General features: G+C 42.4%; 1 long non-coding RNA gene across 1 annotated transcript in view; it reads left to right on the top strand.

The window, feature by feature from the left end:
• Positions 1 to 16,712, top strand: part of LOC102446473 (uncharacterized) — a 63,110-nt gene extending 46,398 nt beyond the window's left edge. The window contains exons 2-3 of the long non-coding RNA XR_003091335.2: positions 8,598 to 8,658; positions 9,694 to 16,712. This is a non-coding gene — a long non-coding RNA (uncharacterized LOC102446473). The remainder of the gene's footprint in view (positions 1 to 8,597; positions 8,659 to 9,693) is intronic.
• The last annotated feature ends 870 nt before the right edge of the window (positions 16,713 to 17,582 follow it).

Genomic DNA, 17,582 nt, shown 5'->3' with positions numbered 1-17,582 from the left:
CAAGGTTCCCCACTTGCAAAGCAGTCCTGGCTTGGAGTGCCCTGAGTGCCCACACTGGGCATATCACAGCACTCGGCCATCAGCCCGGCTGCACTTGCCACACGCTGCCATCCGGGGGGACGTGGCAATCGGGGGGCTGCAGGAGAGCTTCCATCCCGAGAAGCCCGCAGAGCCAGCCCAGTCCTCCCCATCGGGGGCGCATACACCATTCCTCCCTCACCTCCTTCCACTTACCCTTCCCTAGCCCCCCTTCCTGATGTACAAAATAAAGAAAAAGTGTGGTCAAAAATAGAATCTTTCTTTATTGAACAAAACTGGGGGAGACTGGGAAAAAGAGGTGGGAGAGGGGAAGAGAGAGGCTGGGAGAGGGGAGAGCAACTAAAATGATCAGGGGTTGGGAACAGGTCCCATATGAAGAGAGGCTAAAGAGACTGGGACTTCTCAGCTTAGAGAAGGGCAGACGGAGGGGGGATAGGATAGAGGTCTATAAAAGCAAGAGTGGTATGGAGAGGGTGCATAAAGAAAAGTTCTCCATTAGTTCCCATAATAGAAGGACTAGAGGACACCAAAGGAAAGAAATGGGTAGCAGGCTTCAAACTAGTAACAGAAAGTTGTTCTTCACAAAGCAAAGAGTCAACCTGTGGAACTCCTTGCTGCAGGAGGCTGTGAAGGCTACAACTAGAACAGAGTTTAAAGAGAAGTTAGATCAAGTCATGGAGATTGGGTCCATGGAGTGGTATTAGCCAGGGAGTAGAAATGGTTTCCCTGCCCAAAGTTTGTGGAAGGCTGGAGAGGGATGGCACGAGACAAATGGCTTGGTCACTGTCTTTGGTCCATCCCCTCCAGGGTCCCTAGGGTTGGCCGCTGTCGGCAGACAGGCTACTGGACTAGATGGACCTTTGGTCTGACCCAGTACGGCCATTGTAAGCTCAGGGCTCAGGGTTGGGGGGTCTCAGTGGACCACCCTGATTTTCATGCAAACCTACTCCTGGGTGGCCAGGCTGGCAGCTCTCCTGCCCTAGACGGCCACTTTCCTGTGCCTAGTGCGGAGTTCGTGGACAAGGTCCACGATGTCTGCACTAGACCAGGCGGGTGCCCGCCTCTTGCGGTCCTGGCTAGGCTCCCGAAGGCCGCCAGCCTGGTCCTGGGAAGAGGCAGAGGGCTGGGGGGCATCGGGTGGCTGGCTCATGGCGTGCCAGGTGCAGGGTCTGCTGGCTGGGTGCTGGCAGGCTTGCACCTGGCACAGGCACCGTAGCCAGCCCGTGACCCTTTAAGGGCTCTGGGGCCGGGAGAGGGGCATACGAGTTTCCCTGGTGGTGCCCAGAGTGGCCACCAGGGAAAGCTGGGGAGGGCTAGCCTCCCACTAGTTCGAATTAAGTGGCCACACAGCCCTTAATTCAAACTAGTTAATTCGAACTAGGCTTAGTCCTCGTGCAATGAGGTTTACATAGTTCGAACTAAGCGCTCCGCTAGTTCGAATTACCGTAAGTTCGAACTAGTGGAGCGCTAGTGTAGCGTCTATCAAAGTTAATTCAAACTAACGTCCGTTAGTTCGAATTAACTTTGTAGTGTAGACATACCCACAGACTGTGATATCTGGTCTCCCTACTCCTCTCCCCGCCTTGAAATCTGGCCTTTGTGTGTTTTTACTCTACTGTATAGAGATTTCACAGGGGAGACCAGCATTTCTCAAATTGGAGGTCCTAACCCAATTGGCGGGGGGGGGTCACAAAGTTATTTTAGAGGGCTTGCAGAATTGCAACCCTTACTTATTTACTGATGCCTTCAGAGCCGGATGGCTGGGGAGCTGTGGCTCTTGGCTGGATAGCCAGCTCTGCAGGCAGCACCAACCAGAAGCATTGCAGAACTAAGGGTGGCAATACCATACAATGCCGGGCTCCCAGCCTGCAGCCACCTCTCTCTAGCTGCTCTGCTCTGAAGGCAGCGTCGGCACCAGCACTAGTACAGAAGTCAGGATAGCACTACCACAGCACACACACACCCCCCATAACCTTGTGACCCCAACTCCTCTTTGGGTCAGGATCCTTACAATTATAACACTGAAATTTCAGATATAAATAGCTGAAATAATGAAATGTATTATTTTTAAAATCCTCTGACCTTGAAATTGATCAGAAATGGACTGCACATTTCGTAGGGCCTTAATCATAATCCTGTAGCTGCCAATCACTGCCTACATCACCGCTGATAAACACGGCAGTACCATTTGCAGAGCAGCAAATGTGCAAGTGCAAGTTGCCTTAAGAAGTTTTAACTCACTCCTGTTTTCTTACCCTGCTGTGGGAGTGTTTAACATCAAGTAAAGGATGTGGCTCTGACCACACCTCTTGTTTGGGCAACATACATAGAATCTGAGCAAATACTCAGCACAACATATGCACTGCTTTGATCCTGGGAATTCTAAAATGGCATTATTGTTATGTACTTTACACCTTTTTTTGAGATTATTGGATGGGACTTGCACCAAACAACAGATGGGATCTTCTAGTACCAGATGACCGAGACCCAAATTAACACCCATGAAGTTGGCACCTCTGCTACAGTCTCTGAGTGCTACTGTCACAACAGAATTAGCGGTCAAACCACAGTGGAACTCGCGTATCTTGGCAATAGCTCAGCTAAGAGCTTTCAGCTGAAAGAAACTCTCTGACTCAGGGCAACAGCAAAGAAAAATCAGAGGCAATCCCCCAGAGCACCCTTGAGGCTGGAATGTAATAAGGATTAGCTATTGCCCTCCTCCTCCTATTGTTTGTAGGGATTATTCAGAGAGAACTGGCAAATGCTCTAGGGACACAGCTAAGGATGGTATTTCTCCAGCAACAGCTGATGAGGAATTCCAGATCCCATATATTTACAAACTAGAGACAGTAGAGTTGTCTGCTTGTCTGTGGGGAAAGAAATGTATTTACTGCCCTTTTGTTGTGAGTCTCAAATTGTGCTAATCCAAAAGGCGCAGGGAGTATTTTTTCATTCAGATACAAGCTGTTTCATGCCCTGTAGGTCTTTGAATACCTGGACTACCAAAGGAGGTTCAGCCTACCAGTAGAAATGTTTGCATTAATATCCCCTCAACCATGTACTGCTGCACAGGTTATCACTAGTACTGCTAGCCTCAGTTTATTGAAAAGTCCACAACCTTATAAACTGCAAAGGTTTTTTTTGCATAGAATTAGGAAGGAAGGGGACAGCTATTTATGCTGTGCTGACAAGTGTAGCTAATGAAAAAGGAAGTCATATAGCAGTAACATAATATGTAACATACTTAAAAACAAGCTCATCATGGCAGCCTTTGTTCCTTTCATAATATTTGTAAATTGCAGGCAAATTGCTCTAGTGGCCGGGAACCCCTCGTTTCAGTTTTATGGCAGAAATGTGGGGTGTGTGGTTGGAGCACTGTGTTTGAAAGCACCCTACCAGAAGAATATGATCTAATCCTTGGTGTGCACTTTTGCTGAATTCAGTATAACAGCACTTTACATTTCTCTAATACCTTGTGCCCAAGAATTTTCAAAGCACCAATGAATGTAAACTCCCAAATTCACTTGCAAAGTGGTATCATCACCCCCACTATAGAAATGAAGAAATGTGCAAAGAGGCTAAGGAAGAAGGAATGAAACATTTTCCCTGAAACCATTCATCAAAATTCCAGTGTAGGTAAACAGTGATAGGAAGGATATTGTTATGATATAATAAGTTATAAATCTCTATGCATATGAATTCACACTTTATCTCTTTCATTATAATAGCTGGACCCTAGATTATTCTAATGTGGATCCTTCATGAGCACCAAGACCCAGGATGGATGAGTAGCTGGACATTAATAGGGGCAAATGTAATACTGCAGTGTATTTTATTATGGTTGTGCTCCTAAATGTTAACCAGCATGTTAACCAATAAGCAAATGCAAGATGACATTCCTAGAGGGGGTTGTACCTAAGTGCATGAGCCTCCTGGGCCTAAGCTAAAAGACCCAGTTCCCTTAGCCAACTCTGTAGCGAGCTCATCAATCTCTGTATGCAGCCCAGCCAGCAGAGAGAGACAGAGCACCATGCCTGAGTCAGTTTCCACTACACAAAACTGGGGCCCACCAGCACTGCAACATTTGGATCAACATTTTGAATACCTTTCGGTTCAGAGGTCTTTGGAACAGCCGGAGCCCATTCTATAACCAGCTGTACAATTTGGCTCCAGATGAGACTTCACATTCCAAACCTCCCAAATCTGCAAATCGTTCTGATTGCGGATTTGATTTGAGCCCATCCCTATAACAGCCAGGAAAAATTTTAGCCCCTGTACTTGAGATTAGAAACTGCTCTCTTCATGCAGCCCACGCACATTGGCTCAAAGATGGTGCCACCTGCCAACTCCCACCAGGAATTGAGGAGCTTTGAGGAAGAGACACAATCCCTCACCAAGCTCCTCAGAGAAAGCGACGTCACTTCACTTCCCCCTATTGTGCTAAACACCATAGTCTATCCAGCTTTCATAAGCACAAGCAGGATTTTGCCACACTCTCCCTAGTTTCTTGAATATATCAGATCATAAAAGTAAAAATGGGATCCTCATGTTTCTTTGCTTTTTTGTTTGATGCTTTGTTCAGAGGGGAACTTTAAATGCTAATTAATGCACAAGTCTACAGCAAAGTACAGGGGAAAGAAAAAATGCCTTCAATTATTCCATCATGGCAAAAGGAAAAGGGAAGTATAAACAACTTTGCCCTGCACTGCATCCAAGAGATCAAGGCCTGTTTGTCACCAGATCCCCCCAAACTTTTTCCCCCAGTGAAACCCAAGAAGCATGTATGTAAGCAAGCATGTCAGGACTTGGAGTGGAAGCCAGTACAAGAATAACGACAGTAGTATGAGTGTTCCACGTCCATGAACATCTCGTGTTACCAAGATAAATTCAGCTACAAGACTCACCCTTATGCATTCTTAACCCCTTCACTGTAGAATGCCTTCATACCAAAATGAAAAAAAATATCTCCAAGGAAATGATATTTCTCATAGCTGGAAATTACATCCCTACAATACCATACAGCCACTCTCTTCGCAGACAGCCTTGCTTAAAGGCTGCTGATATGACTAAAGCTGTTAAATCTTTGCCAGAAAAATGTAATGATGTGATCAAGAGAATTAGCTTACCTAAGCTAGCCCCTCCTAACTGCCAGAGCATGAAGCTAGGCCCACCAAAAAAGTGAATGATAAAAACTAATACATATAGTAGATACACATAGTACTTCCAGGTCATCCTTAAAGAGCTCTGAATCCTGCAAGTGGTGTCTGGAAATGTCATCATTTTAGGAACGGTTGTCAACAGTAATTCCTGGCAGGGACTAGTCGCAGGGAAAACAGCAGTAAAGAAAAGCTGCTCTTCCCATCTTTCTGAATTCATAGCATTACAAAACTAGCATTTAAGTTGATTATTAATTGAAACATTAACTTAAAAGAAATGTTTTTTGGTGCAATCAACAATGAGAAGGGAATATATTCTCATGTCCACTTATTTCCAAAGCAAGAAACTAAAATAAAAATTGAAACAGACTTTCAAGACATGTTGACATTTGAATGCATTTCAATACTTATTTTTTGTTCTTAACATATCAAAAGCAGAATCATTTAAGTATGCCACAGTAACCTGTTTTCTGACCCTGTCATAAGCAAAGGAGAGAAAATCTCCCAACGAAGTGTATTCCTGTAAGTTTTCCAGTTCAAAGTGGCTTAGGGAACAAAGGATGGTCTTGTGGTTGAGTTTCTACTGAGACCAATGTGAATTCAGTCGTCCCTTCTCCTCCTCCCTCTTCCTCCCCCCCACTTCCAGCAACCTCATCTGTGAATTGGGAACGATAATATTCCCATGCCTCACATGGGTGCAGTGGGAAAAAATTCATAAATACTTGGGAGGTGAGACATTCAGACATTGTAGTGGACATATAAATAGGATGACAAGACATCCAATTTTGGCTGGGACAGCCCCTTTTTTAAGCCTTGTCCCAGCTGTTCCCACTTTTTCTGGCAAAAGAGGTCATTTGTCCCATTTGCTCTTGCCAACTTGATCAGCTGGCCAGAGCAAATGGGACAAATGACCAATTTTGTAACAAGAAAAATGGGGTGCAAAGGAACATGCAGAGGGTAGTGGCAATGTCAGCTCTGTAGAAGGGGGGACTGTGGGCTTGGGTGGGGGTAGACAAGGCTGGAGTGAGAAATGACCACCAGCCCCAGCCTTGAATGGTGGGCAGGCAGTGGTGAGGGCAGGGCTCAGGTGAGCAGCTCAGATTAGCCCTCCACAGTGTCTCATTTCTCTTTTGGAAATATGGTCACCCTACATATAAATATTTAACTTCTTAATATTGAGGCCCAGCAGATAGGACACCATGGGAAGCTAATCTGGAGTCAGAAGAGCTGGTGTAAAAAGCTATTGGAACTTTCTGCAGTATAGTGTGACAGGCAATAGTGGAGACAGCCAAATGCAGTCAAAAGTTTAGGGGCTCTCATGTCCCACTATTTCTAAATCACTTTTCTGAAGGAATAATAAACTGCAAACTGGAAAACTGGCACACAGAGTGGGAAGAGCATTGCACACATTATTTGTAAAGGCCAATTCAACCTTTACCAGCAGCTCACATTTAGATCCAAGCACCCAGGTTGAATCTCACTTTGAACTCTTCACCTCCCCTTCAGCACGCTTCCCCACTAAATATAAATCAGGCTGCTGAAGTGACTGCAGCTGGTATCAACCTTTTCCAATGTTTTCTACACTGTCCTTGTTTTTGTTTACTATTTTTAATCAGGAGAAGTTCTGATCTAAGCAGCAAAGCTACATTGGGAATACACGTGGAAGGAAACTGAAAGAAACCTTGAGATGGCAGTGTTAATTTGCAATAAGAACAGTGAATATATCAGTCCTATAAATGTTAGGAGTTGCTCATCTCTAATCCTTACAAAAATAGCTGAGGATGGGACCTGACAAACACCTTGGCACTGAAGTTCAGGGTGTTAAATGAACTATTCAGAACTCAAACTACTTCAGTTATGCAGCCGTCTAGAGAAAGAACTTGCAGAACAACACTGCAGACAGAGAGATTTTCATTTAAAGATTGTGTGACTCCTTTGAGAAGCCTGCACTTCAAGTCAGGCTGAGTACTACAAATATGGAGTTGAATACAATTTTCAAAATTACAAATCCGTTGACTCAAAGCAAATATAAATGAAGGCAGAAAAATGTATTAGCTATCATGAAACAAGATCTTAAATATAGCACCGTGAAATCTTCAGCTTCTTCATTAAAACAGAAGTGCAACAATAAGATGCAATGATTTTTTCCCCTTCATTTAAGGTAATAAGTGCTGATATTTGGGTGTATATGTTTTACCACCAACAGAAGATAGAAGTAGATATTTGTTGTGTGTAGGGTATTGATTGCCCATTTCCACTGCAACTGTCACTCTCTCTCCTCAAGGTTAATTTGATGCCTTATGGCATAATTCAATGACTAATCAATGTGGGTTAGGAAAAACTTAAAGAACAATGAATAGTCTAGCAGCACCTTAAAGACTAACAAAACATGTAGATGGTATCATGAGCATTCATGGATACAACTCACTTCTTCAGATGAAACTTTACCTGGGAGCAGGTGATCCCATATTTATTTACTGCGGGGCTCTTGCAGCTTCCTCTGAGGCAGGCAGTCCTGGACAAATTGATGACAAGATACTGAAGTTGATGGACCACTAGTCTGACCTGGCATAGCAATTCCAAAATTCCAACAAACTGTAAAATCATATTCTGTAGCCTTTGTTTTTCCTCATTCCCTGCTGTTTGTATGCTGCATACTGAGACACATCTAACATGGGAACCGTTAGCTAGAGCAGTGTTTCTCAACCAGTGATACAAGTACCTTTAGGGGTACTTGAGAAAAGTCTGGGGGGTACATCAATACAACTGAAATTTGGAGAAAACTGAATTTTTGTTTTAAGTTTTACAATGCTATATTATTTTTGTACTTTTTACACCCAAAAATTTCCTCACCCGCCCAACTACAATTAAGTAGTTTAAACAAATGTGTTGCAATAGTAGAAAAAAAATGTGTGTCTGAAAACTGTAGGTACAGGGGGTACTTTTTATTTTAACAGGGGTACTTTATAAAAAAAGGTTGAGAAACACTGAGCTAGAGCCCTGCAGCAGAACTGAGACCCTGCAGCTCCTACAGGACCTACAGCCATAATAGCAAGAATGGGTAAAATGTACTTTATTGCAGGCAAACTTGAGTGGGCAAAAATAAAAAAGCCTGTGGCAATTTTTCAGTAAAACATTAAATTTCTTGTAACTTTGTAATAAATAGGATTTCAGCAATGTAAAGCAACTTTTATTTAACTAAAGGTTTTAATATTTTAATTTATGCAAAGGCTAGAAAGAGATCTGATTCCTATTATAAACAGGAATTAGAGTATTTGTTATATGGTTTAAACAGGATTTATTTTATTCTTTAGCGGTAAAAATTTTATATATTAACCAACCCCTTTGTTGGTTTTTATTTGTTTTTGTAAGTAGTATAAGGGAAATCTGTCTCTCTTGCAGGATTTGCGGTATCTAAAGGTTTGTGAGTGAAAACAAGATAAAAATGCAAGGAACAATGCAGGTAGGTAAGTGGGTACTGCTGGGCAGGACAGGAGTGAAATTAAACCAAAAATAGTCCTATACAGGGCTCAGCTGTAAACTGTGGAGTATGGGTATTTTTGTAAGATTTCCTGTGATGTACTATAAAATGATGATAAAGAACAAGAGTATGCCTGTATAATTAATTCTTTTCAGAGCACATATGTGCACTCAACCTGTAGAATTCACTGCCCGAGGTTCGCATTGTGACAAATACTGTGGTTGGGTTTTAAAAAGGATCAGATCATTTTATGACCATAACCACCACTCAAAAGTAATTATACAATACATAAGTCTCTAAATTTCATGCTTCTGGGCATAAACAGACTGCCTTCAAAAGCTTCAAAATTATTCCCACCCACTGAATAGCATTGTGCGATCATTAATGTGTTTCACAGAGACCTCCCTGTGTCACATCAGGTATTGGGCACCACAGCTGGAGGCAGGATCTCAGACTAGACAGACCAATGAATAATCACATCTGGTATGGCAACCCCTGTGCTCCTATAATCCCTTTGTTAATAACATGGTAAAACAATTCAGGCAGCATTACTGCACATGTCGGATTCTGTTTACTTAACTGCTGTTTTAGGTAATTGCTAGTAAACCAAGCTCTTGTGCTTTCTTCCAAAAAAATTCAATTTAGTAGTAAATCTATACTGCCTTCTGCTCAAAACATGTCATCTAAAGTTCTAAACTAGCGTCAACCAAGAATTCCTGATTTGCCTCCAAGGATATGAAAGCCAAGTACCAAGTACATCAATTCATGGATTGGAGTACACTTGCTTTATGTTTGTATGCATTGATTTTCCTTCCAATTATTTATGCACATTAATGGCCTGTTTCACTTAAATGGTACAAAAAAGAATTGAAATGAAGAACAAGATCTTTCTCTCGCAAAACTAAAATTTTTAGAAACCTTCTTGCATACTGTAAGCTTATGAGTAACTTTGCACTATAGGATAATTGATAAAGACCATTACATTCTGGAGACTGATGTTTGATTTTCATTCTTTAGATCTGGACTGGTTCCTACACTTGGGTCAGACTTTGATGGCTTGAAATGCACAGCCTAAAGATCTCAGCCTCCTGGAAGGGGGAGGAAAATCTCTGCGTAATTAAGCTTCATACCAATCTACAGAAACAATGGACAACAGCCATTTGAACACAAATATGAAATCTGGCACAGAGGGAAGGAGATTATACATCCACATCTAATCAACTGGGCCTCAGTTTAACATGACGCTTACTTGTAAACAAAAAATAATTACATTTGGGTTTCTCTGTTTATGCCAAGAGAAAAAAACAACAAAGATTTTTTTGTTCTGTTTACTAAAATCTTAGTAAGTGTGACACTGATTAAAGTCCAATTGCCAAGAATGAATAGTGATAGTTTGAAAAGTGGCACAAATATTTTATCTGATGGGCAATATATATAACCAGCTTTTAAACTGCAAAATAATATTGGTGTGTTGTTGGGGCACCAAAACAGGAGAACTGAGAAAAATGATTATTAGATTGTTCTAGGGAATAAGGGGGTAATGCATAACTTTATTACATTGCCTAAATGTTTGCAATGAAACCCAAAACCACACAGAACTTGCCAGGATTCAGGTTTCATTGCAAACTTGAAACTCAGCTCTGGGGATAGGTTTGCAAATGTTTGCAAAACTATTGAGTCAACCTGGGCCCTACCTCAAACAAACTGGAGTTATGGTTTACAGTTGAAAGAGCCATGGGAAATGTGCAGTGTCAAATCAAAACCAAGTGAAATAGAGAGAATTTGACAGTTTCACTTTGAATTGTGGGGACTGTTTTAACCAAAACTCAGACATTTCATAATACAAGCAGACCAAAATTGATAGCCGTGTAAAGTATATACAGAGCAATGGAAAGAAAACATCATGTTTAGAGTCTTTACCATAATATCTACTTTTATCTTACTGTGTCACTTCTAGACTAAAGAATTGCATTCACCTCTAGTTTAATCCAGCTTTGATGGGACTTTAGGTGGTGGAAAAGTCTGCCTGGTGATTTGGTGGCCAGCAATGCCCCATTACCATACCATCACAATCTTAAATCATTTATCCTCATAACACTCCTGTGAAATAGTGAAGTGCTATTATCCCCCTTTTACAGATGGGGCACTGAGAAAATCTGCCTGATTGAGATGTAGGGCTTCAGAAGGGGCCAGCAGTACTGGCTATGAGGAGTAAATGGCCAGGAATCGGCAGGGGAGAGGAGGTGGTTCAGGGATTCAGCACATCCGGTTGGAAAGATTCACTAGCAGGGCTTTTAGCATCCCATGTCCCATTAGAAACTAAAACTGTATCTTTTCCAGGGGGAAAACAATTGATTTTTCCATAGCAATACCTAACCCAGGAGAGATCTCACTCCAAAATCCTAGCAGAGACAACGGCACAGATTGTCATTCGCTCAGTGTAGCTAGCAGAGATAAATCCCAGGTTGACCCCAACTAGCCACATCAAGGTACAAAATACAAGAGTTTTTAACTAAAGCAAGAGTCAGGAGGCTAGAGAAGAGCACGTGCACAAGCACGAGAATGACTATAGCCTACTGAGAGAGCACCTGCCTGCAAGGTGGGAGATACGGGATCCAGTTCCTCTGCTGCAATGGCTAATTATTTATTCACAGTGGCATACATTCAACAGGAGAGAGTGAGGGAATCTGACATCGGAATGCTCCATATTCATACTCACTCGAAAGGCGGCAGATCCCTGTTCAAATCACTTTTCATCAGGAGGAGGGGTACTTGAGCCCAGACTCTCCCAAATCCCAGGTAAGTACCCTAACCACTGGGTAAAAGTGATGAGGCAGATGGTCTTCCTTCTCTATCCTCCACATACCCAATGATTATCTGTTTTGTGTGACTAGCCTGGGGGCAGATCTGACAGGGGTGCCCTAAGCATATATGCCAGATCAGACTGCACATGCAGGTTGGGGTGATGAAATTCTATTCTTCCTGGCTGCAATCGCTCTTGGGCAGGGGTCTCAAACTCATGGCCTACAGGCCATCTGCAGCCGGAGCAGTTCCACTGCTGGGGATTGCTGGGGAGCCTGATGCAGGATGGCAGCATGAGTCAGGTCTCCCCGTATTCACTGCAGCCGCAGGCGCTGCAGGGAAGTGGTGACACAGCAGCCTCTGCTCTGCTGCTATCTCCCAGGCCAGTGGGGTTGCTCTGCTTCACTGCAGTGGTGAAAAATGGAGTGCCCCAGTCACGCTGTGGGCTGGTGTGGGAGATAGCGGTAAAGCGGAGCAGGCTTCTATGTAGTTCCGCTTCCACACAGCTCCCGCCAGTGTGTGTGGAGGCCCTGCTGCCAGCCCCAGCCCAGCCAGGCCAACCTGAGTATGGGGGACCATCCTGTCCATAGGATGGTTGTGACGACTGCTGTGGGGCCACCCAAAGCACAGGGCCCAAGGGAGTTGCACTGAATCTTCCTATGGAAATGGTGTCTCTGCACACATTTCCCCTAGGCGCAGGGATGTGCTAGCAGTGGCACAGAGCTAGCAGCCAGAAGCCTCTCTAGCCCCGCAGTACTACCAGAGGCCACTGGGAGTGTTAAGTCACCCAGGGGTGGTAGGTGGGCTGAGAGATGCATGGGGGAGGGTGAATTCATGGAGACACACACACCCAGAGCCCTGCCTCAGGATTTGAGGACCAGCTCAGTCTCTAAGGTAAATTGAGTTTGAGACCCCAACTCTGGGACTTAGCTATAGAGTGACCAGACAGCAAGCATCAGGACTGCCAACAGAATTGCCAGACCCAGGGACAAGGTGGGCGGTAGCTGGGCCCGGGCCCACAGAAGGGGCAGGGACTCAGATGGAGGAAGTGGGCTGGAATCTATCTTCCTCCAGCCAGCCCTACCACTACCACTGCTATAGTAGTGGCAGCAGTGGCCAGGAGTCACAGGCCTTTTTAAATTGTTGGGCCATAGGACAGCTGCTCCTTTTCCCACCGCCACTGTCTGTAGGCAGCCTGGCAAGTATGAAAAAATGAAACACTTTTTTTTTCCAGGGATGAGGACAGAGTATAGTTGTGTATATAAGGCAAAGTCTAATATCAGGATGGCCCCAATAATAGCCAGACATCTGGTTGCCCTGCTTATCCAGGAGATACGCACACAGATGCCTAGAGGGAGACAGCAGCGTGTATGCTCACAGGCACAAACTAGATGTTGAAAGAACTTTTTACTGCAAAAATTTAGTTTGAGTTTAGGTGCCTACAGGATTCAGTGAGAATTCTGTGAGTAGCTGTGGAACCTAATACTGTGATTTGGGTGTGTCGACTCAGACTAAGGTGCCTAAACCCAGGACGTTGGAACCTAATTACCTTTGTAAATCTAGACCTTAGTCCTAGCAACACTGAGCAAAACAATGCCTGAACACCATTAAAAATCCGTGCCTATTTCTCCTATTACCTGGATCAACTCATTTAGCCATTCTTTCTCAAACAACAGTTGGTAGCTGTTCTCTATGCATCTTGTTTTCTGCTGGCTGACAAATGGTTTATGGTAGTGGTCTCTTAGCAGGAAGAAACCTAATTTGGGTGCCCTCCATATCCTAAGTCTGTCCCACAGAAGCTATCTGGACTTACTGGGAATTACTCTTATCTCTAAGGGGGGTAACTCAAGTCCTACTCAAAGTGAAAGTTTTTTCATTGACCAGCTGGGTTTGGATCAGGCCCCGTTCACTTTATAATATTGATACAGGCGCAGTGGAATAAACCAATATTTATGGTCCATTTGGGGTGATTGTGTTTAAGTTTCAAGAAACCTGTACAACTCTTTTCTAAATTTCTAGAATGTTCTCAAAAGCCCAAATGCATGACAGAAAGAGAGAGAGAAAAATACTTCCTGGCTTCCTTGAAATAAATAACTCTTCCTTGATATGAGGGACACTTGGCTGCCCTGCTCAGAGGTTCTCAAGTTCAAGAGCAGACTTGAACTGAACAGACTGTTTGAGTGCCATAAGATAAAGGCAAAATGTAAACAGTGTCCAAAAGGAGCCAATGTCCTAATGTAAAGAGTTTATTTGTGTTTTAATGAACTGGTTCAGCAAGCAAGGAGACTTAAAAATACAGAACTCATCTAATAAGCTCACAGTTCAACTGAGGGCTGTTAGCAACTAATCTCATGAGGAGTAGCCTGATGGTATCAGTAAATGTAAACAAATGAATGCAATCTGTGAGTGCATTCCCTGCTCACCAGCCAGGTTCCTTTCAGAAGCTTGTCCTACAGAGCTGTTCTTTTTGCTGTTGTTCATTTTAAAGCAAATGAGTAAGTCATAGCCCTCAATGAACATCAAGAGAATTGTGTATATTTCAGGTACACAGATTATAATTAAAAAATGACTAGCCTAGCATATCACTTTAAAAGACAAAAATATATGAAAGTGCCTTATATTATAGTAACTACAGTATCTGTAAACACACCAATAATATACCAGAACTATAAGGATGCACAAGAAGAGGAATGAAAATATATGAAGATAAAAAGTAAATGTTGCATTTGGAATGACCACCCTAATGTACTCTCTCAGCTCTGTAGGCCATCAGTCAGGGTCTACATAACTTTTCTGGCAGCAAGTGAGTAGGAAAAAAAATTAAAATCCATTTTTCCTTTATTTAGGAGGTACTTAAGGGCATCGTGGAAACAGTTCTCTCTGGCCACTTTGCCACAGTTAAGAGTCACCTAGCATTCCTAGCTGCCAACTATTACAACACTACGCATACACACTCAATATATTCCTCTTCTGTCCTGATGTTTAGGGATATCCCTCAGTTTTTCTCAAAATATTTCTTCTGTACTTTCCATTTCCCCCTCTCCCATCAAATACTAGAATTCTTAAAGTGGAAATAAATGTCAGAGATGGTGTTAAGGTTGGTGTGCCCAAAATATGACTTACTGAGCTTTTTTTTTCTAGTGTGTTTTCTGAGTCCAGAGTGGATGGCATGTCGTTTTTATCTTCAATGTTCTTTATTTTCTGAGAATAAACGGTTAATACCGGGAACAGAGCACTAATAAGCAATAAAATACGGTGTCAATGAGATGAAGATACATGTATGTTGTCAAGAAAATAATTTTGACTCTCAATTGCCAAGAAATAACAAAAAATGAAAAATTCTGGAATTAAACTGGGGTGGGGTATTCAAATGAATTCAGAGTGAAAATGCTTTTATTCTTCATCACAGATAACCAAATGATAACATTTCAAGCCTATTGGTAAACTTTTCAAGGATCAGTTGAATAAAGAAAAGCAGATTTAAATCCAGTATATTGATTATTTTGATCCTGCCAAACTGCTTGTATTTTAGCTGTCCCTATATCTATGATCATCATCCTTAATCGTCAGCTTACCTTGCAAAAATGCAATTAATTTATTTTACTTTGAAAATGTTATTTCCATTTTTGGAGACTATCGTGCCATGTATAGCCTTGCTCTTGCAAACAGGTGGGGGACTTTAACTTTACTCACAAAACTGAAGTCAAGGTTTGCATGAGCAGGGTCAATCCAATGGTAAAACGAAAAGGGACAGAGTATGACCTTCTTATTCAATGCTGGGCTTTCGCTCACAGGAATCATGTCACTCAATTCATTGCTGTCAGCCAAGTTCCTAGTGAACGGGTGTCCTACATTACAGAAAACCCCACCACAGCAGGGAGTCGTTGTCACTTTTCTTGTGAGATTCAGCAAAAAGGCCAAGAATGGAACAGATGTCCAAAGCATCCGCAGAGGATGTAAAAAGAAATTGGGCCTTACTGAGTAATCTCCCACTAACACTGTCAGTATGCCAACATTGCAATCAGAGATGTACCATACCTAAGCTAGCTTTGATCTAGCTAGCTCAAACAACATTAGCCATCACACCTCATCAGCACGGGGTAGCCACTCTACTGCATATTCAGGATCCTCAGTAGACTTGTCTCATTAAAGTCTCATTGACATCCACTCCAAATAAATACATCACAATCAACTTTACTCCATAATATTAATTGTTTTCTAGTGTCTCACACATGGATAAAAAAATCTAAAATGATTTGCAATGCTAAGTGGGAAAAATTATTTCCTCACAAACTGTGAAAGTGCCCATATATTGTTATTTGTTATATTGTATAGCTGCTCTGGAAAGCAAGATTTATTCTGTAAAATATGTTGGTATGGTCCAGCACTCTAGCTCAAATTAGGAAATTTTAGGCCCCAATCTAACAAAATATGTAGGCCCAGTGGTTTCAGTGGATTGCAACAATTGTGATTTCCCAACAAATGCTTATATTTCTGACCAATAGCTTTGGAAAATAGACAGACATATTGGCTTGGTAATAACAAAGTGAGAGACAGAACTTCAAAGCAGATTAGAATTGCAGAACTGATTGCACTAACAAGCAGACTGGATCATGTGTATTCCATTAATCTTCAGATTAATCAACTGTCTATTCTCAGCCACAGGAATCAACTAAATTGTGATGCACTTCAAATAAATCATTTGCAGAGCAGAGTAAAGCAGAAAGATGTTCACTTTATACAAGTCATTCATTTAATTAAGTGCCTCCAAATTTGGAGATAACTGTTCCTACCAAAAAAGCAACTTTGGCACTCTCCTGTTTATAAATATAAAGGGCTAAATGACTAATTGCATTGTATTATTTCCAGATTATCTTTTTTTCTATACTAGTTCTACTCTGCAGTCTTGGATGCAATTGTTCTAAATTATGAAGTTCTAGAAGGGGCATATTTAAAGAGTTTTGTTTTGAAATTGTTCTCCCTTCGTCCTCCTCACACAACAGAGGAATAAATTGTATCTGTAACATGGCCTTTGCGTGCATGATTCCATAGCATTGTCTGCTCACTGCTTTTGTTATTCTTGCATGTATCTCCAGATGTGTCAGTGACTTACCTGAAAAACATCTGGAAAGCCACATACCCTCACCACTGTACTACAGTTTTATAGATTTTGCTTTTCCAGTATTGATATTGGCCTATTTCTTACCTTCAGGTAATTTATTTGTTCTTTTTAGTTTATGACAGACAGACAGATAGACCGACCTTCATCTAACACAGATTATATTTAGAGGAAAAGATCATTGATTTGAAGATGGGGAAGAGGGAAGGAAATTTTTTTCCATTGTGTCCCTCTGAAAAAATACAGCTACTACAATGTATTTCAGTGGGATCTAAAAGTATGTCCAGAATTTTTCCTTGAAATCTATTAATTGCTTCCAACTATAAGGCATCTGCACACTAGTGAAATTATATCAAATAGTATATCTTACTATATATTTTAGCAATGTGTATCTGTCTGTCTGTCTATCCGTCTGTGAGTCCGTTTGTTCAAGAACTCCTCTTCAACTATACTAGTTAGGACCACCAAAATTGGTATGCTATTTCCTTTTATCATAACTTAAAGCAAAGTAAGGGTTTGCTTGTGTCAGGACTGTGGGATGTGTCTAGAATCCAATTGTTTATCATTAAACAGAAAGGGAGGGGTCTGATAACAAGGACAGTAATGTTCCACAATGAACACAGTGGGGCAAGTGGCACAGGGACAGTTATACCGAAGAGTGACCACAAAGGTGTGGTCACACCTATAAGGGAAAGGCCAGCTGGGACTAGAGGGCATGTTGCAGGCCACCAGCCATAGGTACATGGCCTCCCGCCCCAAAAGTCCAAATCACTCTGGCCTGGCCTTCAGTTCCAGAGCTGGATACAAGGGTGAGCTCTGCCAGCCAGAGACCCTGCTGCCACAGCCTTCCTGAGGAGCAGCCACGGACAGGGGTGAGCAGTCCCTGACACTGTGGCCCCCTTAAAGAGCAGTCACCAGCAGGGCAACACAGTTCCAGCCAGCCTCAGGGCTGCCCTTAGTCCCCTCCCCCATACCTCTCAAGCCC

Source organism: Pelodiscus sinensis, chromosome 3 (genome assembly GCF_049634645.1).
Source record: "Pelodiscus sinensis isolate JC-2024 chromosome 3, ASM4963464v1, whole genome shotgun sequence".
NCBI lineage: Eukaryota > Metazoa > Chordata > Testudines > Trionychidae > Pelodiscus > Pelodiscus sinensis.
Note: the sequence above shows the minus strand (reverse complement) of the source record. Positions and strands in the feature narration are given on the sequence as shown.